General features: G+C 39.6%; 1 protein-coding gene and 1 long non-coding RNA gene across 2 annotated transcripts in view; one reads left to right on the forward strand and one right to left on the reverse strand.

Annotated features, from left to right (window-relative positions):
• brinp1 (bone morphogenetic protein/retinoic acid inducible neural-specific 1) overlaps positions 1–25,824 on the reverse strand; it is a 194,516-nt gene that overhangs the window by 163,754 nt on the left and 4,938 nt on the right. The window lies entirely within an intron of this gene.
• Positions 9,840–10,094, forward strand: LOC139070482 (uncharacterized). The gene is made up of 2 exons (XR_011520978.1): positions 9,840–9,930; positions 10,005–10,094. It is a non-coding gene; the product is annotated as an uncharacterized lncRNA (long non-coding RNA).

Raw genomic sequence — 25,824 nt, forward strand, 5'->3', positions numbered from 1 at the left:
GTTCCTATTCTCTATGCTGACTTTGAAAATAGAGTGCTCTTGACCTCTCTCTATTGAATCTCTTTCACTGTTGCTGCATTTCTCCCTTTGGCTGTCCTCTTTTTATATATATGCTGTAGCTCAGAGGGGTTTTGCCACAAGGTAATGAACCTCCCTCCCTCCATCTCGTCATTTTTTTTATTTGTTCTTTTTCCCATTCTGAAGCAATCTTAGATGTAAATCTTGTAAAATGTTCATCTCTGTATACAAATTCAGCTCATCTGTTCTCATATGCACCGAATGAGACCTAAATGCATGACTGCCAATAACGCCGTTCCCCTACTTATTGAATTATTCAAAACCCAATTCTTCCAAACTCCCGCTATGAGCCCGGCGGCAACAGGGGTGATTTTTCGAAGGTCTTCCTCAAATGTTTGCATTCAAGAAAGACAGCAATCGTCTCTTTACAATTTAAATTTTAATGAGATGGTTAGGCTGTGAGTTATTTGTCCTGCTGTGGTGTATGAAGTGCTTGCGGTGCTTGAACTGTCAAATTTAAGCTGCAACATGTAGACTGAGTATTTTGGAACTAAAGCAAAGAAGATTATTAGAATATTTTAATGGCATTAGTATATTCACAATAGTAAAAGTGATTAGGTAAAAAAATTACTGACTAAATTTAAGCTTTTTTCACACCAGTAAAAATAGAATTAGTCATCAACTCTTTCCATTTTTAAGAACAGAACATTCCACCTTTAAAGCCATTTTTTAAAGCCTTAGAGTAGCTAAAAGTTTGATCAATCATGAGGTTTCCTTAAAGAAATAACAACGGGGAACATGACCTTTTGATACTGTCATAAAGAGTGAAATCTTTAGAAAACGAGACAAAATGAGCAGAACTTTATGGCAAAAATAAAGTCCTAATGGCTTGGGTGGTACAGAGGGGCTAAATCACACAAATCTGAACTAATTTAATCTTTTTTTAACTTTAAAAACAACACAAGAAGAAAGACAAACAGCAGACATTGAGACAAATCTACACTGAAAAAAATAATTGGTATTATGACCTTGGTAAAGTTGATTAAATGTCCAGTGTTCAAAATATGAATTACCTCATAAAAGAAAAAAATATATAAAACAATCATTTATATAGCACCTCTCAAGAAGAAAATCACAAGGTGTTTCACAAAATCAAAAACAAGTAAGTTAAATATAAAAAAATGATTAATAATAATTTTTAAATGAGAAAAATATTGTGACTGAAAATGTAAGGGAGAGAGAAAATGATTAGGGAAGAAAGCATGCAATCAGAGAATAAAACGTGTAAAAATGTCACAATATGAGAAAAAGTTGTCACTAATCGGTGGCTTCTCTCAACACACACACGTTCGACAAGCATTCCAATATGAATGTTCCTTATTTCCCTCTGGAACCAACGAGAAAATCATGAGCATTTCAAACAAGAGCAGCGGGTGTGGAGATGGATGCAACGCTGCAAGCAGATTGTAAATGATTAAATTTGGATGCAAATTCAAAACGCTTTTGTCACTGAGACAGGCAGCTAGCATCATTGGAAAGGTCAAATTGAGCATTTGATAGATGCTCTCACTTCAGTGAATACTTTGTGGGCAATTTAACCAAAAAGAATGGCTGTGAGTTTGGATACAAATGGGGGTTGTTCAGACCTCATGTTAACATGCACAACGGGTAATTCCATCACAAGTGGACAACTCTAAATACAGGTGTGAAACACTCTCCAGATGTATTGGGGACATGTTCAATCATGCCACATAAAGAAGAAAGTTTTAATTATTATTAAAAGATATTCTAAAATAAGAACTTTGCAAAAAGCCCTAAAATCTTTGCAAGACTTTTCTGTTTATCCAGATTTTTATAGGATTTTTTTTACTGCTTTTTATTGTTTTTTTTTTTAAATATTGTTTTTAAAAGTGATAGTTCAATATCTGAGAACCTGGGTAAAAAAGCTGGAGTCTGCTACATCCACTTGCACTTACACCTAAAGGCTGGGCGAACAAGCCTAGCCATCTACATCTACATTGAGCCTGGCCTGGACCTGTTACTTCCACTTCATTCAAAGCCTGGGCGAACAAGCCTAAGCCTGCTACATCCACCCAGAGCCTGGCCTGAGTTGAGCCTGCTTCATCTACCATCTCCTGGACCCTGGGCTAACAAGCTGGAGCCTGCCACGTGAGTGGCAGGAACACTGGAACTTTAAAGAGATACTACGCAACTTTTTCACACTTTAAATCATTTTCTTGAGCCAGTATGTGCTAAAATAACCATTTACAGGGTTAAATGTCACACAGACCCCACTGCCCTCTGTGGCCAGAATATTGCACTTGCAACTTCAGAATAGCCGGTCCAGTGGTCCAGCTGGTGGAGGGAGCTGCTGAGTGGAGTGGAACTGACATGGTGGTGCTTTAGTTTCCTGCATGTTTTAGATCATAAACACAGCTGATTTGTTTGATTTAGTGATGAATCGCTCCTTCAGACACTGATGAAGGCTGAGGAAATATGTCAGTAGTTAGATTAAGGTGTTAGAAAGACAAACTCACAGCAAGGAGATAAGTTTCATTTTCGGTTTAAACAGTGAATAATGGGCACAAGGGGGCGCTAAAAGCAAGCAAAATTGCACAGTGCCTTTAAGCTTGTTCAAATAGTTTGCTGAACGATTTTCCTCGCAAAACATGCACAGACACATTGCATGTGCCTGGAAACCTTCTCAGTTTAGTTCAGTTTAATCTCAAAACGCTCAATCTGACAAGCAATCTCAAGAAATTTTGCACAAATGTTCCCAAATTATTATTATTTTTATTATGTAATTTGAACAAACCATAAATAACATTTCTTACAATAGTGATGTTTGTATATTGATTCAATATAAACGTGCAGTTTTTTTTCTAAATCGTTTGGATAAAATGAAAAAAAAGAAACTTTTTACTCGGAAACTAAACTGATCTTCGGTTTACGGAGAAGCTTTTTGGATGCTGCCTTAGTAATGTATTTGTTTTAGTGTTGATTGAACTTACTGCAGTCCTACAATCATAAAATGCTTCTGATTATTGGAATCAAATAGAATTCAGCAACAGCATGACAGCTGTGCGCTCATTCGTATGCAGCGCCAAGCACCTGAGTGAAGTAGTTAAAAAGCAAATAATAAAAAACTCCTGAGGGTCTGCTGCTGTGCTGTCACAACATAAGAGGTCAAAAGTTTAATTGTGTACGTTCTTTCAGCAGAGTTGTTATGACTGAAGTGTTTACTTGTTTTTAATATTTCATGATATATCAATGTGCATGTTGAAATATTTGGATGATAAATAAAATAGCAAATCAAAAGTGTGTTCGTGTTTTAATTAGAGATGCGTGAACGTGAGTCATTTTTTAACACATTTGTCTGATAAAAAAACTTGACCAGTAATAACAGCTAATATTTTTTCTTCTTGCTTCTGTTTGTGTAGCTGTTTCAGAGCGGGGGGGGGGGGGGGGGGGGGGGTGATGATGTGTAATTGTTTAGTCATGTGACAGTGATGTATGTAATCATCTCTCTCTCTCTCACACACACACACACACACACACATGCACATCCACAAAATATTAACATTTCTGCAGTTATAAAAAAGACTGAGTATTCAGATCCTTTGCTCATTATTTAGTAGAAGTACCCTTTGAGCTAATACAGCCATATATTTAACTCAGGTGCTTTCCATTTCTTCTGATCATCTTTGAGATGGTTCTACACCTTCCTTGAAGTCCAGCTGTGTTTGATTATGCTGACTGGACTTGATTAGGATAGTCACACACCTGTCTAGAACAGAACGTACAGCTCACAATGCATGTCAGAACAAATGAGAATCATGAGGTCAAAGGAACTGCCTGAAGAGCTCAGAGACAGAATTGTGACAAGGCAAGCTGACCATGGTTACAAAATAATTTCTGTTGCACTTAAGGTTTCCAGGAGCACAGTGACCTCCATAATCCTTAAATGGAAGATGTTTGGGACAACCAGAACCCTTCCTAGAGGAGGCTGTCCAGCCAAACGGAGCAGCCGGGATTCTTGAATGGCCCAGCCAGAGCCCTGACCTAAACCCAATTGAGCATCTCTGGAGAGATCTAAAAATGGCTGTCCACCAACATTAACCATCCAACCTGACAGAACTGGGGAGGATCTGCAAGGAAGAATGGCAGAAAATCCCAAAATCCAGGTGTAGTAAGAAACTTGTTCCATCTTTATCAAGAAGACTTATCTCTGTATTAGCTCAAAAGGGTGCTTCTACAAAATACTGAGGGTCTGAATACTTAGGACCATGTGATATTTCAGGGCCTTACATGGACAAGCACCATCTTACATTGGTGATCTTCTTTGTCCCTACACCCCCAGCAGGTCCCTGAGGTCCAGTGACCAAAGTCTACTGGTTGTGCAGCACCAGGCTAAAGACCAAAGGTGACAGATCACTTGCTGCTGTGGCCCCCAGACTCTGGAACTCTCTCCACCTGAGCCTGAGATCAGTGGACTCAGTGGTCTCCTTTAAAAAAACAGCTGAAGACTCACTTGTTCAAGCTGACTTTGGTGTGACCTTCATCACCCTTTCCTTATTCTGCTCTCCCTACCTATTCCTTCTTTCCCGGGATCCACTAATTTCTCTTTTTCCTATTCATTTTCTCTCTCCCTTTCTTTACATTTTTACATTTTTATCACAATTTTAATTTTTTTTGTCATTTTAAACATGTTTTAATCATTTCAAAAAAATGTGTTTTCTACACTTTAATTTTTTTGTTTTTGTTAAATGCCTCGTGATTTTTATATTACATATATACATATATATACATATATATATATATATATATATATACATATATATATATATATATATATATATATATATATAAGATAATTTTCTTTCTTTTCATTTCAGTTAGTCTAAAATTCTGTTTCTCTGTCAATATGGGATGCTGTGTGTACATTAATGATGAAATTTTTATTTGAATTGATTTCAGCAAAAGGCTGCAATATAACATAAAGTGAAAAATTGACAGATGTCTAAATATTTTCTGTACCTATACACAAACACACATATATATATATGCATGTGTGTGTGTGTGTGTGTGTGTGTGTGTGTGTGTGTGTGTGTGTGTGTGTGTGTGTGTGTGTATAAAGGGTATGACGACATGCTGAAATCGTAGTTCGGTTCAGTGTTTTTAAGAGCTCGGTTCAATTAATTTTCTGTATATTACTATAATATTTTTTTATTTACTATCTGAAGCGGCTCCTATAGTGAGCAGAACCAGGTGTCATCACAGGCTGCTGATCTAGCATGATGTCTTTAATTATTTCACAGGTTTTTTGCGAAGCTGAGTCTCGCTCTTACAGACAAGTGTTGTGTTTGACTGTTGATCTTTTTATTTCTGCAGCAAGACTTAAAAAACCACCTCACACCTCCCTGTTTCATTTTTTAAACCCGTGTTAAATATTGCGCTTCCTCCGTGCTATATTTTTTCTTGTAGGATGAAGACTTTACATAAATTGTCCCAGAGGGAAAGTTCAGCATACGTGCTTGTTTACATTTTTGCCACTGTGTGCTGGCACAGTATGAGAGAAAGGCAGGTCGAAGCGACGCTCCGTTCAGCATCTCTACAGGCTCCACAGTAAGAGCAACAGCTGTCATACGCGCCGGTGGACAAAGCGGAGACAAGGTGAGGATCCAACGCAGGTGAGACAAACAGGCAGGCAAGTAAGAAAGATTAACATAGGTTTATTAAGCACGCTGCCACTGGAACAATGAAACAGTACAGGACACAGAACTGACGGGGTTTAAATACAGGAGGGTTGGGATCTAAGGTGATTGGGAAACGAGAGGAAGGTGGGAGCAATAAACGGAGACCCAAGACTGAACCAAACCGGGAGACAGGACAGGGCGTGACAACAGCCAACTGGTATGATCCGCTCTGAAACGGACATCGGTCACGTGCAGCCATCATGCGTCACAACACAGCAACCATGCATAAACTCGTCTAGGAAATTTTATTTGCTGCACTTAAATCACACAAATAAAAATTCATTATTTAACAGAAAAAACAAACCGAAACTGTACACAAGTAGGCTGGCAAGCCAGACTAAATAAATGTATTATTTAGTCTGGCAACGCTCCATTGACGGCTCTCGGTTGTGGGGCGGGTTCTACCGTTGTCTTTCAAATGATCTCCGCATTCCACTGGACAATGAATGTGACATACTCTTGTTTCACTCTGTTGCATCATCCCACCCACCAGGCATATAGAGTGCCCTGATTGGCCCACAAAGCGGATAAAGCTCTGTGGTTTGTTCACCAAGCAGATAGAGCACTATGATTGGCCCACCATTATGGACCAATCACAGCTCTTTATGTGTTTGAAACCCCTCTAGAGAGCTGTGATTGGCCAGCCAGAATGCTGTTGGGCTGCAGAGGTTCCAGTGGAGCATGTCTAGACCAAACTTTGCAAAGCAAGAATTTGGTCAAGTTCACTAGGCTAGTACACAAGTGGACTGAACCAAAACGGTTCAACACTCCCCTGTGAACCATTACACACCTTATATATATATATATATATATATATATATATATATATAACAGCAACATTTGTATCGGTATCGGCCCAACATTTAATATCGGTGCATTCCTAGTTTTACAATCTAAACAGGTCAAGTCACTGATTCTATTTGTAATTTTACAGAAAAAGCAATAACCCTGTGGATGCCCGGCTAGTAGAAGCTGTATGACACAGGTTACTGTTTGTATATGAAGAGAGTATTTCAGATCCAGTCTCAGCTGGTGATCGGGGGACATATTTTTGCACCAGATGTAGACGCAATAAGTCCAGGTTGTATGATTGGGCTAGGATCAGCCAGGCACATGCTAGTACCAGGTCTGAAAAGCCCTCCCTTGAGTCTGGATGGATCAAAGGGTTAACAAGGGAAGCAGTGGTTGTTTCTTTCGCTGGTCAAAAGAAAAGGGTGGGGGGATTTTAGGCCTACGCTATTTAACAGGATGATGACCTGAGGATGAGGTTGCCTTTGGAATTTTTAAACGACAATGGGAGAAGGTGGGAGTAAAAGAATAGCAGCTTAAAGGTGTGGCTTAGAAGAAGTAATGAAAGCAAGAGTAGCCTGGAGGTGAAATAATTAAAAATGAAGTAGCCCCTTCAATTAAACCTTCTCTAAGCTCAATTACAGTGATAAAAGACTTCTGTGATGAACCATTTGAACAAAAGAACACTGGAACAGAGCGTCACAGAAAAAAGCCCACTTTGTAGAATCTTGCCTGAACTTAATAATACACTTTCAGAATATAATCTGAGGTCAATATGGTTTTCTTTTTCAAATGTAATATGTATGCACGAGCTGCACTCCTGCAAAAACAGGCAGACACTAGTGAAGACCAGCCAAAAACTCCCACCGCGGCGTTTCGTTTCCCCTCAGCCCTATGAATCTGCTCTGTTGCCTTTTTTCGCCCTACATTGGTGTCTTCTCGGTGTGCTGAGTGTACAAAAGCACCGCAGAGGATTCTGCTAAAGTCAGCCTCACCTGCACTGGCCTCTCCATCATTACAACCAACAACACTGGCTCCATCAGCAAGGCAACACTGAGGTCTATTGGGATTATATACAAGTGTGTGCTTTTCAGATATCTGTGTGAATGTATAAGGGTGTGCTTGTATTTGTCCCCTAGAATTCAATCAATGCTTTTCTGTTTGCTAGAAACCAACAGACACAGCATGTAGTTCTCTTTTTGTGACCGAGTAGCATTACTGGGTCAACAGTCTCAGCGGTTGTGTTATATTTGCGATGTGATGATAAAAGTAAAAATGAGTTAACGACAGAATAAAGGTTTTGACAAAGTCAGTCAAATGCACAGATCTTAATTTATTGCATAGTAATGCTCAGTTTGTCACCATTTGTGTTAGACTATCATCATTCCCAACCCGTAAAGCTTATAAATTTCAAAGTATTACAGTTGTTTTATAATCTGTTTTAGGTTGCTCTTGTATCAGGCCCTTATGTATTTCCTCTCCAGAAAAAATACACTAGATCTGTTGAGCTGTGATTCCTTCCTGCAGGGGACCACTACTGCCGGCCTCTGACCATTCTCCCTCTGATGTTAACTTTTGACCCTTTAACAGGAAGTACTGCTATGTATTTATCTGTGTACATTTTGGTGTGTGTGTGTGTGTGTGTGTGTGCGTGCGTGCGTGCGTGCGTGCGCTCTGTCTTTTCAAAACCCCATTGAGTCATGGTGGATGGCTACTCATACTAGAGCTTGATCCATGCTTCTCCGTCTGCATCAGTGCGGAGACACGCAACGTCCCCGCGGAGCTGCCGGAGAGCTCCACAAGGACGGACGGAGTCGAGCTCTCTTTTCTAAACATCCGTCAGTTGAGACAGACAACGCAAGCTTGTGATTGGTCAGGATGCCACTGTTGTCTACAGCGCCGCCATTGCGCCCTCAAAAACATAAAGAGAGAGAAACGAACTACTGCTATCTTAAAACAAGCAATCGCAAATATTTCTAAGCAGTTCATGCAAATGTGTTAAAACATTTGAATAGCTTTAAATGTTATAAAATATATAGTAAAAAAAGAAACGTTAATCTCTATGAAAATTTACAGCTATTATCTGCATTGTGCTAGATACCTGTAGCTCTTTGATTCAGCATGTAGCACACCAAGATAACACACCAAAACATCACTGGTTGTCTTTTGATGCTAAACTTGTCTGATTTAGCCTTTCCATTAAATAATATAACACTTTGGAAAATGGAGTTTTAACGTGACAGGCGGCTAGTTTTAATCTCAGAAACCTTACCACTTGTTTGTTTCTTCTACAGGAATCTGGACCAAACGGATTATCTGGGCAGACATTTACGACAGAAAACTGACCTAATTGTCCTTTTAATACTACCTGGAACTTTTGGGGTGGTGCGGAAGCTAACACTTCGGAATGACTAAGCAGTATTCCCAACAACCATCCATTAGAAAATGTGCATAAGAGAGAACAGAGGAAACTACCTGCTGTCTGACAAACTGCAACGCTTCACACCAACAGCTTAATTTGCCTAATCTACTCGTAGAAAAATGGCCACAAAAGTGGAAGCACGACTACTGCCTGATTCCATTTAAATTGAATGCCCTATTCTCTATTTCCTATATGTTTAGCTGTGATCGGTTATTTGATAAGAAAAAAATGATAGAATCACCTGAAAATAACTAAAAATACTGTTGGGTTCAGTTTTCAACTGTTAAAGACCTCAGAGATGCTTCAGCTTCATTCATACCGTCTCTATCTACCCTGTAGCTCAAGTTTTAGAGGAGATTCAACAAGCCCAAGAAATATTGATGGTACAGTGAAAATAAAAAACAGAGGTTAAAAGTAGAGAAAAAAATAAATGAATCGTGATCAGATTCAGCATATTGAGCACGATTGGCTTGATCTGGGATCAGTTAATCTAAAACTCAGTGTCAGGATCTGGGGTGAGTCTGCGCATTCCTCTAATCACCTTAAGTCATTGCAGGTGGGCGGCTCCGGAGAGCGGCCAGCTGCGATGATTTCCCTCATCTTCTTCATGTGGTTATAAGGAGCTGGAGATCACTTCACCTTGCCGGAAGATTACTCAACTTGGGTAGCGCTTGCCACTATAGAAAACTACAGCTTTAGTCTTGCCTTATATTTGTACGTCATTGTTGTTTTTTTTTTTTATGACCTCTGCCTTCCCTTCATCAGGAATTCTCACCACGAACCTTTCCTGCAATAACCTGGTTTTTCATCTCCAAGCCTGATCTCCCTCCTCACCCGGACCGACCCGCTCTCCCACCGCTCACCTCCCTTGGATTCTGGATTCACGCTGACGTTGCTCACCCCAGACCTGGCTACCCTCCCAAGCTCTGGATTTCAGCCCCCACAGTAAGATCCACTACTAACCGAGTCCTGCAATTCTATTCCCCGCTGCCCAACACTGACAGTGTTTGTCTCAACAGACCCAGCCCCGGAGCTGTGCTCAACATCACCGCCACGTCTGGCGGTGCACCTTTAGTTCTCCTTAAAATAAAACATTTATTTTTTTCCTACCTACGTCTCCTAGTGTGAATTCTGCATGTCTTGGGTCAGGAAACTTCCCTCAGTCATGACACTCAAACCAGCCTTATTAAATTGAATTGGTCCTTTACTTTGGGCATCCTGCAAATTTGAGCTGAATCAATATCCGAAGGTCAGAGCAGTCAAAAAAATAAATAAATAGAGGAAATTGGTACTAGCCCTGAGAATTGGTGGATCTTTACTAAGAATGTTCTGGGTCACAATGGATCTGTTTGAACCACTGAGAGGACTGAGCCATCCTGTTTTTCTCATGTAAAAACGGCTCTTTCATGATGTCAGCAAAATCAGGATACAGGATGTTTATGTTTATTTATTTAGCAGACGCTTTCATCCAAAGCGACTTACAATTTATAACCTATAGGGCATGTTGTGATCTGTGGGGGAAACCGGAGTACCCGGAGGAAACCCACGCATGCATGGGGAGAGCACGCAACTCCACGCAGAAAGGTCACAGCCGAGGTTTGAACCTGCGACCTTCGTGCTGCGAGGCAACAGTGCTAACCACTGCGCCACCATGCAGATGTAGGATGTCTGCTAAGATGTCAGCAAATCACGACTGTTTCGGGAGTGAGTGATGTCACTGATCAGTGCCAATAGGGATTCACAAATATTAATAACCTTAAAAGTTTTATTACGTCAAAGTGTGCAGTAATTTAATATGTTCGGATGACCGGGAGAGCATGCAGATGAAGTAAAAAGTGAAGCAGACCAGAATGAACAGTGTTGTCAAAAGTGCTCTGAAGAAGACCAAAGGTGCCTTAATTTAAATGTTGGGGTCGTCGGGTGTTTAGAAATTATGATTTTCTTTTCCCTCCATTCTGCTTCATCAGCAGCTCTTCAAATTTTACAAATGCCAGTTAGTTCCCAGTAAGTTACAATCAACCAGCATGAGTTACCACAAATCCTGCCCAGCGACTACTGGGCCATTTTCAAGTATACCCCTATTCAGGTACTCAGTTGGTTCCTGAAGCGTCTAGAAGAATGGATTTCTCTACCTGGTGAAATTGTGACACATGCATGCCGTGAAGGTCGGGTAAATTTACCCAGACATTCCGATAGAAGAAATGGGTCTAGGGTCTGGAACTAGTCCTGTTTGCACAAGTCATTAGTTTACCTGTTTGATCAGAAGTAATCTCTTTGTATTGAATGCAAAACTATTCAAAGAGTACTCAGTTGGAATCAGGACTCATTGAATTTTTTCATAGAATCGTTGAGACCCAGTCTGCCAACCAGAAGAAGATGCTGCTGCAAAGATGAATCTGCTGGAAGTGTTTGCGTTACCATAATCTAAAGTGTGGTTTACTCCAGAAAGTTCATAGAATTAGAATTCATGAAAAAGTTCAAACTATTTCATCAAAAAGGACCTACAGTTAGTTCGTTGACCCTGCCTTGGGAGTAGCTAGGAACCAGAATCGAACCAAGATTGGAATCAGAACCGGAATCGTTCAAATTCTAACGATGCGCAATCTTAGCTACGAGGGGTTCAGTTTAAGTTTTTTCACAATATTTCAAAAGCAACCCATTTCTAAAGAGCTGTACTACTCTTCAAAAACATATTTAGGCCTTTTAGTTATTCCAAGTGCTCTAAAAACACATAAAAAACAAGAATGTACCACTTTTCAATAAGCCTTTCCTTACAAATGGTTAATAAATAATTTACCATGCTATTGTTCTGTAACACTGAATGAATCACTTATTATGCTTGATAAACATTTTTAAATGCCCAAAGAGAGTCCCATTACAAAAGCATAACCAATAAAACAGGAATATCATTTTTTAATACATTTTTTTTAAAGTATTTTCAACTATAAAAATGCAAATAGTAAAATTTTGACAACCACAGACATGTTTTTTTTTTCAATAGAATAGCATGGGTACTTTATCAGCATAAGTAGGAAATGTTCCCATTTTCTCACTATTTACTGTGGCTGATTAAATCATGGATGAGATACCTCTACGTGTTCCGTGTATATTTGTGCGTCTTCTCTCCGTCAGCACATTGTCAGCATTTTGATTTCAACACAAATCAGTGAAACACAAATCATTTCCCTGTCTGGCTCAGATGCTTGTCGGATTTTATTCGGGTTCTTTTTTTGTGTGTGTGTGCATGTGCGCCAAAAATGCATCTCAGCGTAACAAATAGGCCCGCTGTGTGTTAATCTGTGATTCTGTGATTATTCATAGTTCATACACTTATGCTATTATCCCGTATGTCTGACTCTGTCCTTTCAGTCTAAAGAAAACCCTCTTAAGGTGGATCAAAAATATTCTTGGCATGCTTTCATGTTACTCCAATATGAAGAGAAGAGTGTTAATGGAGTGAGGCGCCAAACTGGCACAGCACTGGCAGCCACTGCACTCAATTGAGACAACAAATTATTCATGTTAAGAGACTCAGTCAATGTGTATTTCCATTTCCTCTGCATTTTGATGGAAGGCAGCGAGTGTATCAGCCATTCAAGTGTTGCAGAAGAGATCAAATTGCAAATAGTTTGATGTACTGTAGTCCAGACTCATAAAAAGACTGAATTTAATCTATTTGGGTTCTTGGATCTCAATGTAAAAACAGACTTTGTCTCACAGAGAATACCAGCTTGTGTTTTGTATCTGGCAAAATAAAAAGGGGTTTAAATGCAGCATTTGCCTTCACTTGCATCTTTGTCACCTTTCTTATATCATGTGATGTGCAATCATCCCAGAGCAAAGTATAATTACCTTCTACATCATCTTGATTGTGTTTGACTGTGCAATTCAAGCCCAGAGGAACCAACAGAAAAAGACCAGCTTTACAGCTGAATTTCACATTATTACACTTGTTTTAGTTCATCTCAAAAGCCTGATTATTCGCATGTCCTTCGGCGAGACTTCCTCTTTTATATTCAAGAAAAAAGATGTCGAGTCTCCCCTCCCCTTTAACCTCGCTTCCCTACAAAAACCTCAGGAGTTTTGAAAACCAGTTCTGTAATTGTCCTCACTCCCTCAGCCTTCATCTCATGTCAGCCCCTCATTCGTGTATTCCCATGCTCTGTCTTTCTGTCACCCCAACTCCCCTAAAAGAGGATCAAGAGAGAGGCCCCTTCCAATTTCTCTCCACCTCTAATAGGCACTTTCCTGTGTTACATGATCACCAGGTGTCAAGATTAAAGAATGGCTACTGCTTCCCAGGGCAGACATGGACGGGAGACAGAGAAAATAGCAGTCCATAATTACTGATAAATCGAGCTCACTGCCCCCTCTCCTTCACCTTCCTCCCTATCCACCAGGCCCTAATGTCAATGTGAGGGGCTGAGCAAGTTAAACTGAGAAAAGAGTTGACCACGCCAGCTTTTTTTTTTCCTTTCCTTAAACTGCTGGTATTGCAGTTAAGTTCAGGCAATTCAGGGCCAATCGAGTGACTTGGAGCTTGTATTCACAGTCCATTCATCCCTACTTTGAAGTGGGACGTGCAGTCCTACCCACACAGCTGCAGCCAGAGCACAACTCCAGCTCACCATGCAGCAAAACTGTTCCACACTGAAAGCTTTAGCAGATACAGAAACTCTGCACTTTCCCCCCTTGATCTCTGACAGGGTTATAACCTTTCTCCAGAAAACAGAGCACGCATCTATCTGCACAAGACGCCACCATATGCAAGGAGCAGAGGTGGGTTGAAAAATGAGGGGAACAAAAACAAGCAGCTGGTTGGGTCTTTACTCACCTGGTGGTTGTGGTAGGTTGCCAAGTGATACCCTTCTCCTACTGTTTATTAATAACTAAATCAGCACTAGTATAAAAACAACGTGATACGACCAGCTGTGCATGACAGGTCCTCAGGAGTTAGAATAGTTAGTGAGAATTGTAATACTTAGTTAAGGAAATAATGAAGCTGCAGACACTTTAACACACCCACTAATTGCCTTTAGAAGACATCTTGTTGGGTGAGTCCAGACCAGCTAATAGACCGTGATTATGAACTTTATTACCCTGATAATTACTGAACTAAAACCGAGTGCATGTTATTCTCAGCTTGTGCTCTAACTGTTAGCAAGTCAGTATTCAGAATTTCAGCAGGATGACGTCAGTCATTATTGTCCAGTTGTGAATGACAGACTTAACTAAACTGTTTCTAACCTAAGGCCTTACTGAATGTTCAGCCTGTTATGGTCATCATGAGCTTTTATGAGATTGATACCGATTTAGAAAAGGCTCTTTCTTTGTGAAGGCAACCATGATGCTGCTACGCTCATAGCATTCGCTAAATAGGTTTTCACCTGCTGTCTTTTATCCCCGACACTCCTGTGCTCTCACCATGATTGTTGTGAGCAGCACATCAGCTCAACTAGGACATATGCCAACTATCAGACCATGTCCCATCCTGGCACCAATCTCTGGCACAACACCTGCATATTATTTATGCTAGAAGATCATGTTAAACTACAGTGTGACAGGGTTATTGCCCCGATTTTCTACTCCAGCTTCAAACCAAACGTGGCTTTTGCACATGAGCTTCCCGCCGATGACATGCTGCTATTGTAATAATAGATGACCAAACCCTCAACCCACAGGTTTTGTAAATATTCAAAGTCATTGTCAATCTAATATGGCAATGATACAACATGGAGAGACCGCTAAGATCCTAAAGGTCCACTTTACTGATGTTATTAATACATTTGCAGTAATTCCATGCTTTCGTTCTTTTTAAAACACAGAAACAGTTTTGTTTACCTGTTTTGTCGCTACGTTTCGCCGGCAGCTGCAGGCTTCCTCAGGCTGACGCTGATGGTGGCGCTTCACTTCCTTCTCCGTTTAGTAGGGCAGTAGAGGGTGACAACGTCCTCTGCTTCCCGCGGATAAACGGAGAAGGAAGTGACACACCACCATCAGCGTCAGCCTGAGGAAGCCTGCAGCTGCCGGCGAAACGTAGCGACAAAACAGGTAAACAAAATTGTTTCTGTGTTTTAAAAAGAACAAAAGCATGGAATTAGAACCACGACACAGCAAGAACACACCTAAGACATTTGCAGTAAGTTGTATTCTGGTGCGCCTGTTTCAGGAACTGGAAGTGAGCCACATCACAGCCGAGCTTCAGACGGCAGGATTTGGAGTCCTATTTTCTGATATTTGGACATCTCGCCTCTGATTGGATAACAGCAATGCAACTCTATCATTGACTCTGTTTGCTCTGCAAATAACACAAGCCTTAAGGAGTTTTGCTGTGTGGTGGAGTTGGTAATGCTGTTAGCCTCTACTAGCTGAGGCGTTCTCTGTTGTTTCCTGGATGCTAAAACAGCAGCCTTCCTCGTCGAGAGTCAAGATGGGTAGAGTCAAGATAGGATTTTCTAATCCTAGAGTTTCACTGTCTATTTTCTAGAAGCTAATGGAGGAGATAGGTGTAGGAGACTATTTCCATGTTCGGTCTGCATGCCAAACTCAGAGGGACTGATAATAATCAGAACTAATAATTAAAAATAATTATTTTTCTGTGATCTTGACCTTTAATAAGCACATGAAAATTTTGACTAGATCATCAACACTTTTTTTCCTCTTCTTTGTATGCTGTTGCCAGGTTTGGGTACTAAACATGACCTTGCTTTTACAACAGTATTTTCCTAACCAGTTTTACATTAATTAATTATTCATTCATCCTGTAACCCCAACCCGATCCCTACCAAACCTCCAATAAGAGTAAATTGAGAAAAAGTTTTTTTTCTTAATTTTTTTTTAATCAAATACAGTCCTAAATTCAGGCCAGATTGAAAAAATAAAAGTGCATGGTCATTGCTAAATGTGTCTCCCTCTCTTGCGGTGACCCTCTTCATTGCTATTGATTTTAAGTCGTGTGGAAAAATGTGCTTTGGATCTGGGGAATATATGACTGTGAAAGGTACCGTAGCTGTCCTAGAACATAAACCCTTGACTTTAGTGTTAAAGGGGTTTCCCAATTATAAGGGATATCAAAAGCTGCTAAGCAAAACAATATCAGATTTATTTATTTTATTTTTATTTTATATTTAACGTTCCAAGTTCAGTTTCTGCTTAAAGCCGGTATTATCTGACCCAACTCTCTGGAGAAGACCATACTGACAGCTGACCTACCCTCTTCCCGCAAAACATCCCAGGTGTTTTGGATTGATCTTAAATTATTAAGACAGCTGATATTCTTTATGGCTGAAAATAATACCTTTGCCAAATGCTTTAAAATGAAATAGACATTTTTTCCCAGGGAGAATGATCTCTGCTGTGGTTCCAAATTGGAATGGATTTTGTATTATTGGAGAATGAAAGTGTTATTATGTTACCATTTGATAATCGATAGGTGCATTTATAGGTCGCACGAAGGCCTATTTCTGGAAATGTCTTTATAAACCAAACTGACTTTAGGAATCAACCCCGTTCATGTCTGTATCTCTCTGTCAACATCTGGCTTCAAGCAGACACTACAAATGGATTACTGCAGGTTTTACTCTTTTGTTTTTAAAGGTTTTTTTTCTCCATTTGAAACATAAAATGCACCTTTAATGTTTCAGTAATAAGATGTGAAGACAGGAAACATAAGAGAAGTTACAAGACATCTTACATGGATTCTCAATTGGTTTCAAACAGTAAATGATGTGATTATGTTGCAAGCACAAGCGTTAGCTACAGAATGTACTCGTCTTCTCATATGTTTCTTCCTACTTTCATCGTCATTACAGAATCAGATCTGATGTTCTTTTTGTGCTCCACTAAGGGACATTTGCTCTAAGTATTAATTCTCCAGGTCTTTTCAAAGTGTAGCTTAAAGAACTTCAAGGCAAACCTTTTCAACAAACCGATGCCCTCCAGCTATGCATGCTAAATACGTATTAGCACTGATGGACTTGGGGGCTAATAAAAATAAGCTTTTTGCAGATTACCTTACAGTCTATGAATGTTTATTTTCTAACTGTGATAGTAAAATAAACATATTTACTGAAATGTCAAGATTTGTTTGAAGACATGTATTGATTGCAATTTTTCAGGCTTTAAAATTATAATTGTATTCATTAGCAAATTTTTTATTCTTCATCCTGGGGCTAAACTAGTTTATATTCAGCACGACTTTGAACAGTATCACAGCCTTCAAGGCTGAACTTGCTTTACTTATAAAAAAATAAATAAATCACACACCAGTGAAAACATAGCAAGTGAAAATTAAGCCAGAAAAAGGTCATTATAGACAGTTCTTCAGTCATACATTTAAATTCACAAAGATCTGATAAGTAGGCATTGAACAGACCAAACATTTATAGGAAATACTCAATGAAAATATGATGTTACACACCAGATTCCTTATGGATGATTGCAGCGATCAAATAAATCTCAAGTCAATCAATGTTTCCCAAGCTACCTGTGACAGGACAAGGTACTTAAGCAGTGGTGATCGTATACACAGAATGCAAATGGGCTTGTGCTTCACCCGTGGGGACACGTGGGACTGACATTAGTGAACATGAGGCATCTATGTTTAGAATTCTAATTAATATACATGTCTGCTGTTGTGGCAGATTTTCAGCCTGAGCTTTTGAAAATTTGCTCAATGTGCAAGAGATGCACACGAATATAGACACAGGCAAGGTCAGATACATAAAAAAAGAGGAGGAAAAAATCTATAGGTGGGTACTTTTGTGAAAGTGCTGCGTCAGGTCATTTCATGTGCTGCTTCTGGAGTCATCAGTGCAATGCCTTTCACAGCACCAATGTTCCGCTAAAACCACGCAGCGCTAATCAGATATATTTTCTACAAACTGTGCCCATGTTGCTTAGGCGGCTACATCTGTATGGAAAGACCCTCAAATGTGTTTCTATTACAGATTGGAGGACATCTTTTCAGTTTGCACAGTGAGTGTTACCAGAGACTTTTAGTTAACCCAAAACCAACTTTTTGATTAATATGAATTTTTCTTCTTCCATAATAAACTCAAGTAGTATATATGAAGAATTAGGGTTTAAATTTCAATTTAAAGGGACAATGTGTAGTTTTTAACCATTAATCTCTGGAGATATCCATCAAAATGTTGTTGAAAATGAGTTTAACGATGCCCAGTTATTGAAAAATATTGGTGGATTCTTAACATATAACCATCAAAATCTGGTCTAAAATGCATGGGAACAGGTCTAAGTCTTAGGGTGACGCCATTTTAGATGCCATGTTTCCTTCTAAGGGAGCCCTTGAGGACAAATTGCATTTACTGATTTGTAACAAATTGTTACAAAACTTTCACCATTCCTAAACATGGTTGCTTTACACATTTACCTCCACTCGTTGCCACAGATGAAAGGGAGCCTGATGTGCTCATCATTTTGCTGAAGTTTGTCTCAATAGGGCTTTTTGACCCTAATGGTTATCCGTTGTCAAGGTCTTACTCCAACACAAAAATACAGCTTCTTTGCAACAGTTTAGATATCTACTGCCCCCTATCACCAGGAAAAATACACATTGCCACTTTGTCTTTGACAGCAGTCACAAATTATTTCTGTTTCTGATATTTTGTAGTTTGTTTAATTTTACCAACATTAGTTTAGTTTATTTAAAACATATAAAAAGAAAAGAAAAGAAAAAACTACATAATATCCCAAAACGTTTTAACATGCTTCATATCAATGTAAATTCTGATGATTTTCCTTTATTGAAATAATATATTGCCTGTATTGTTCTGAGAAAGAATTCATCTTTTTTAGATGCATTCATTCCATTCACACATAAGGTGTCTAATTAGGCTAAAATGTTTCAACTTTTCAGCTTTTAACCCACAGAGAAGCCATTAAAACATACCTAATTCTTAAAGGGGACATACTATTATTTTTTATCCTAAGTTATACTAGTTCTTTGGTCTATAAAAATATCTATGAAGTTGTTTGCACAAAACACCTCTCACATAAGGCAATTTCAGAACTTTTATTATTGACATTGTACCTTTTCCTAACCCTAGTCCTCAAGGCACACTGTCCCAGAGATGGGAAATTGTGACACCTCCACGTCGTGTTTTTGTTGTGCTCAGCAACAAAACCAGGTGATTTCAGTCAGCACAGTGAATGAACCTGGTTCAGTTGCTGAGCAGAACAAAAACACGACATGGAGATGACTTGTTGATGCCACAATTCCCTTCTCTGCTGATTACAGCTGTGACCCTGAGCAGGATGAAAAATGAATTAAAACAACATATTTTTTAAGTCTCATACTTTTGTTCTGAAAATGGTTTTCTGGTTAAACTAAGAAAATATAGAAATGAAGATTTGCTAAACCCTGATGTGATGGAATGATTTTAAAAAACAGAGGTTAAATGAAATAAAAGGCAGAGGTGGGAAATGTGGCTTCAACAAGTCACCTCCATGTCGTGTTTTTCCCATCTCTGCACTGTCCTACATGTTTTCCATGTTACCCTTCCAAACACCAGTGTTTTCCTGCTGCCACACTCCTGACTTAAATGAATGAGTGATTAACAGGCATCTGCAGCACTTGTTGTCCTCCTGAGGATCCAATGTAAATTAGGTGTGCTGAAGCAGATACATGGAAAACATGCAGATCAGTGTGATCTGAGGACCAGGGTTGGGAAACACTGCCCAACAGAATGAGCCATTTCAGGTCTCTGTCACTTTAAGAAAACAAGCTGGAGCTGGTTATGCCCACCCATCCCCATTCAGGCTGCTATAAGCTAAGAAGCTCTGATATGGAATAAATGACAAATGACCTACACTTGTATAGCGCCTTTTAGAGTCAAAGAACTTTAATGCACTTTACACTTAAGTGTGTCATTCATCCATTCACACATGCATTTACACGCTGATGGCGATGAGCTGCAATGTAGCCACAGCTGCCCTGTGGTTACAGAGGTGAGGCTTCCATGCACAGGTGCCACTGGTCCCTCTGACCTCCACCAGCAGGCTGCACAGTCAATTCGTTTTTCATGCAGGCTGCACATGAAAAAAGTCACCTACACCTATCTCCTGCATTAGATTCTGATGAAAAACAGAAGTTGAAATGCTAGGACTTGAAAAATATGACAGTGTGACATCACACTGTCACTTAGCATTCATGGTATTCACCCAGGTTGATTTGTGACAGGGATGGCTGTTGTTGGTTTAGCATCCAGCAAACATTAGAAAAGGTCTCAACTAACAGAAGCTAACAATTAGCATTAGCAACTCCACCACATGACAAAACTCTTCCAGGCTTGTGTTATTTGTGGAGATAAAACATCAATGTTAAAGAGCAAACACAATCAGTGGTAGAATTGCGTCATTATTAGCCAATCAGAGGCGAGATGTCCAAATATCAGGAAATTATTCTCAGAATTCTTCTGTCTGAGTCTCAGCTGTGATGTGGCAGTCTCCTACTTCCTGAAACAGGTGCACCAGAGCTTTTTTTTCCCAGCGTATGACTTACAAGGCATTCATTTCTACTAGAGACCACTGCAAATGTATTGATTGTGTGTTCCACACCTTTAAGTTAGCAGCTAATGCTAGGGCACAAACTGGCTGGGGGTTGAGATGATCACCAAAATGGTTCCAAATCAGGCTTTTCCAATCAGTTGTTTCTGGGATAAGTACCAAGCTTATGAAGTGGAAAAGCTTCAGGGGTTTTCAGCATGACATATAAAATGAAAAACATTCCTTGAGATGAATTTTAATGTAACTTTACAAATGACTAAATAAAAAATATTGACAAACATTTGGATTAGAAAAAAAAGAAGAGCTAGGACCAGAGTGTGTTTAAATTTTGTGAAGATTGTAATGAATACTTTGATGTGTTGTTTTAGTGTGTCAACAGCTGCAGCATCAGAAGGTAACACAAGTAAACCCTGGTGGTAAACAACTTGGACAGAAGCTCAGAGCCAGCAGTTCAGGAACTGGATTGCATAAACTCTCCACCTCAAAAACATGTCCAGAACTGAACCATCTGTTGTTATGAATCACTGTGATCCTTCTTCCCGTTCTGAAAACCAAAAACAGAGATTTGAGCCAAAACAATGTTCCTTTAGCCATGTCTCTGTGAAACATATCCATGAATTCCCAATATAATTTGCCATGTTGTTTTTCTGGTCCCTGGGTGTGTATAATTTTGTTTACTGGTCATTTTAAACTCTTAGCGATGTTTAGGGAAGGAAAAGCTTAACCTCCTCCCTCAGCTCTGATTTGCTCCTGCCCAGTTGGATTTTGAATCTTATTTTGAGCATTTTTTTCGGTTTTCAAGGTCAATCAGCTGTTGATAATTATAAAAACAGTTTTGTTGCATTGTTTTTTTGACAACAAATGTATAAAAAGTTAAAGGTGATATTCACAGAGAAATTTATAAAACTTTTTCTTTTTTAAACAAGATCATTCACTGAGTTTCACATGCATGCCAAATGTGGAAATAGTCTTCTAGCATTATTTCCTACGTTAGCTGCAGACAGACAGGACACAGGGAAATGCTCTAGGCAGAAAAGGCCACACAGATCTGCAACTCAACCACAGAAGGATGTCGTTGATTTTTGTGGCCAGGAGAGAGCAGAGCGCATCTCAGCTAGTAGAAGCTAACCATTAGCATTAGCAACTGCACAACATGGCAGAACTCCTTCAGGCATGTGTTATTTATGGGGATAAAACATCAATGATGCAGAACAAATGGAGTCAGTAAAAAAAATAAAAAACAAGGTGCTTCACAACACAATCAGTCATCCATCCTTTCACACACACATTCACACACTGCTGATGATTAGATCTGATGTAGCCACAGTTGCCTTGGGGCACACTGACAGAGACAAGGTCTATCATACACTAGTGCCACCAGTCTGTCCAACCACTACCAGCAGGCAAGGAGATGCTAGTGTCTTGCCCAAGGACACAACAGCAGCAATTTCTGGTAGAAGCTGGGACCAAACCTTCAACCCACTCTACCTCCTCAACTACTGCTGTCCCATGTTCGTGGAAGAGTTACGTTGCTGTTAGCCAATCAGAGGCAAGATGTCCAAATTTCATGAAGGATAAGAACTCTTAAATCCTGCTTCTATTCTGCCCCGCCCACTCCTCTGTCTACAAGAACACCAGAGCTTTGTTTACTACAGAAAACAACTCACAGGGCATTTATTTATACTACAGACCACAGCAAATGTATTAAAACAATGAGTGTAGGTCCTCTTTAAATTATATTTAATTATATTTATACAATATATCCTGTTAATTACTAGCCTTCAAATCTAGACTAACTGTAGCAGTAGTAAAATGATTTTGCTCTACATGTCGGTCTATACACGCACCGTAGGAGCCTCAGCAGTTCTACCATTGGCCTGAGCAGTCAATCACAGCACTCTATTGGTTTGGTGGGCGGATGATGCGAACAACTAAGATGATGGCATCTGGTTTGAAACAGCTTTGTCATCACCTTTGGACTATTCAAACTTGGGCTTTTCTTTCAGGTTAGAGCAGATAGAGGAAAATGATGCATTAGCATCTTCTTCAACAGTGTACGGTGGACTTACATCTGTAGCGGTAACTACGTCACTTTGTTTGTTGTCCAATGACATGCAGTTCATCATCAGCATCCTTATCGTCCTCATCATCATTTGTGTTATAATTTTTAAAAGCAATCATGGAAAGTCAATTTGAACTCATAAAAGGCACACTTGGCTGTTTTGGCTTGCTTTTAGCACCCCCTAGTGTTGAAACCTAATTCCTCTCTGTGTGTTCGTCTTTTTAACACATTACTCTAACAGTTAAAGTGTCTCCTCAGCCTTGATTAGTTTCTACAGGAGCGATTCATCACTAAATTAAACAAATCAGTTGTGTTCATGATCTAAAACATGTAGGAAACACGCTGGAAGCAGACTCTAGATGACCATCAGAGTTGCTAACAGACCAGACTGGCAACCCTAATGTTGCAAATGCGGTATTCTGGCCACAGAGGGCAGTGGGTTCTGAGCAACATTTCATTAACCCAGTGAAATGTCATTTTACTGGCTCAAGATGATGATTTAAAATGTGAAAAAGTTGCATAGTATGGCTTTAAGACATTGTAGTATTGTCAGCCCTATGTATGCAGACAGAATATTGCATACTCTTTGAATTGTGAACTATCCATGTACAACTGTTTCATAAATAATAGTTCATAAAAGGAGTTGAAACATCTGGAAAAAAAAACCTTGTGATCTCTGAAGTCCACTTTGTGACGTGATCTTGTGGCAGCAACTTGTATCATTCTAGATCAAACTCATTTCCCTGATAGACAAAAGGTGAGGGCAGAAGTCACTGCTAATAAACTCATGGAAATCTCCTAATAGTGTCCAGAACAGTAGCGGTTTTAGGCACGGGCAGACAGGGCAGTTGCCCGGGGCGGCATTTTTTCATGACACAAAAGGGGCGCACAAGCGCTGAGTAAAAAAAAAAAAAAAAAGGAAATCTGCGCCGCGCCGAGGTTTTCTATTATCTGTCATATGACAGTGTCTGGATTGGAAACAGCAAGTTGGCGCCCCCTGCAGTTGCAGGCGCTCCTGCTGACTGAGAACGTTCACGTGCACCGTGTGTCTATGAAGAACAGGAAGGGGAGGGGTGCAGTGGGGGAATTCACCTCTGCGTCTTTCCCAAATGAATTGAGCGTGCAGGGGCTGAATCAACTGTATTAACATGGCTAAAGTCAATCACATCTTAACGTTCTTCCATATTTCATTCATAATATCATAAACACAGGCCTATCATTCTTTCAGGTTTCTCTGAATTGTGTGAAATGGCCGAATAAAAAAAGGAAAAACAAAACGATTTTGTGGTCACCCCCCATTAAGGTCAAATTGTTTAGTCCTGACTAAAGGAAACTTACTGAGTCAGGAGCCAAACAGAAGAGATGAACATAAAAAGGCTAAAACCACCAGGTGCCCCATTCAGGGGGAAAAAAAAGAGGAGAAAAATAAAGGTATGTTCGCTCTCATGATGCATGTTTTCAATTTTTTGAACCAGTTAACTGGGATTTTAACGGTTAAATGCGGTCAACTAATGGCTAACAGAGCTAATAGAGCTGAAATATTGAAACGAATATTCAAATGGTTCGAAAAAAGTCCTTGAATCATTTTTTACTGATTCAAACTAGGATTTGTTAAATGCTCGCTGCAGCCTGTGGCCTGCCTGAACAGCAACAAACACATGTTGATCATGTTCACATAATAATAAATAAAACAGCTCTACAAGCAGAAGAAAACTCCCCAGTCACCTCTAACTATCCTGTTTATTTATTGCAGATGGCTGCACTGATTATTTTTACATGATTTGTTCTGTAAAAGTTGGCATTTTTGTTAGTCTACAGTTTTTTATGTCAGTTTAAATTACAATTTCAGAGGCAATTCTAAAATATTATGGATCATGAGATCTATTGGAGATCTACCCCAACTTTTGGACTGCTCTGCCAGTCACTGTGGCTCAAGCTGAGAGGAGCTTTTCAAAACTTGATCAAGTCATACCTGAGGTCAGCTATGTTTCAGGGGCGGCTCACTCACCTGGCTCTGATTAGTATCAATCACTCAGTAGGGGAGCAGATTTCATGTGATGACATTATTGATGACGTTGCATCAAGGTTAGGTTTTAATTTTAGTTTGTGTTTTCTGTTCTAAGTGCAATGCTGTAGTGATTATCTTTAGTTTGTTATGTGTGAAATACTTTTGCTATTCAGAATATTTATTATATATTATGTTCATATTGTCTTAATATTTAGTTATTGTTTGTTTTTGTATATTTGATTCTATATATTTTGATACAGTATATAATGTATAGTGCTTTACATTCTGACAACTTCATAGTAATTAATGTAAATATGTGCAACTTAGAAAAATGAATGTTCAATAGTCGTTCTAATAAAACATGCCTGTTTGTAGAAAACATGCGTGTGTTCGTGCAGGTGGGGTGGTGTGGTGGTGGTGGTGGTGGGGGGGGGGGGGCTCAAAGGGGGCCTCGCCCGGGGAGTAATTCGATGTAGAACCGCCACTGGTCCAGAATGTAATAATATAGGAGTAAAATAATGCGGAATCTTTTTAATAAAGCTTTTCCAACCGTGTTTTGATCCTGAGCAGTCATTTGCTGATTCGTAGATTGCCGCTGCCCCGAGCTGTAATATGGGTCACTTATGCTAAGAGCCAGCAGCATCAACCAACAGCACACTGAGTCACCGGCGTTACATCGGTCAGGGGTCAGTCTATGACTCCACTCTGGCTCAAAACTGACAGCAGTGCTGTTTAATTTTTCAAACATAGGACGTACTGTACGCACTGAAAATAGCCGCTTCCTGTCCGACTTCTTCTCATCTCAATCCAGCCCTCAAACGACGAATCGCCAGCTAACTGAATAGCTTCAGAAAATCTTCCTTTCTTTTTAAAGAATAATTAGGGGTAGCTAAAATGTTCCAGCAGGGAGTGCTTCACACTTCTTAGCTGTTGTAAGAAAGGCTGGAAAAGATTAAAACCTTCTCTGTGAGAGGTCTAATTAAAAATGTTCAGACAGATTATATCTCCCATGATTGTTCACATTTTAAAAGAAGGTTTTATGCACACGCACATTGTTAACTGAATTATGAAAACAAGTGATATTTTTGGTTTGTGCGTGAGCAAGATGTTACAAAGCGCTGGAGTTTGTTTCGTGTGTGGCGCAAGTCCTCTGAATCTTCCTGGACTGTATTTTTTTTATAATTTGTTCTTTATTTGAAACAAAAACAAAAGGGTTTGGGAAATATGAGCACTAGAATGATTA

The sequence above is a fragment of the Nothobranchius furzeri genome, chromosome 6 (assembly GCF_043380555.1).
Source record: "Nothobranchius furzeri strain GRZ-AD chromosome 6, NfurGRZ-RIMD1, whole genome shotgun sequence".
In the NCBI taxonomy this organism is placed as follows: domain Eukaryota; kingdom Metazoa; phylum Chordata; class Actinopteri; order Cyprinodontiformes; family Nothobranchiidae; genus Nothobranchius; species Nothobranchius furzeri.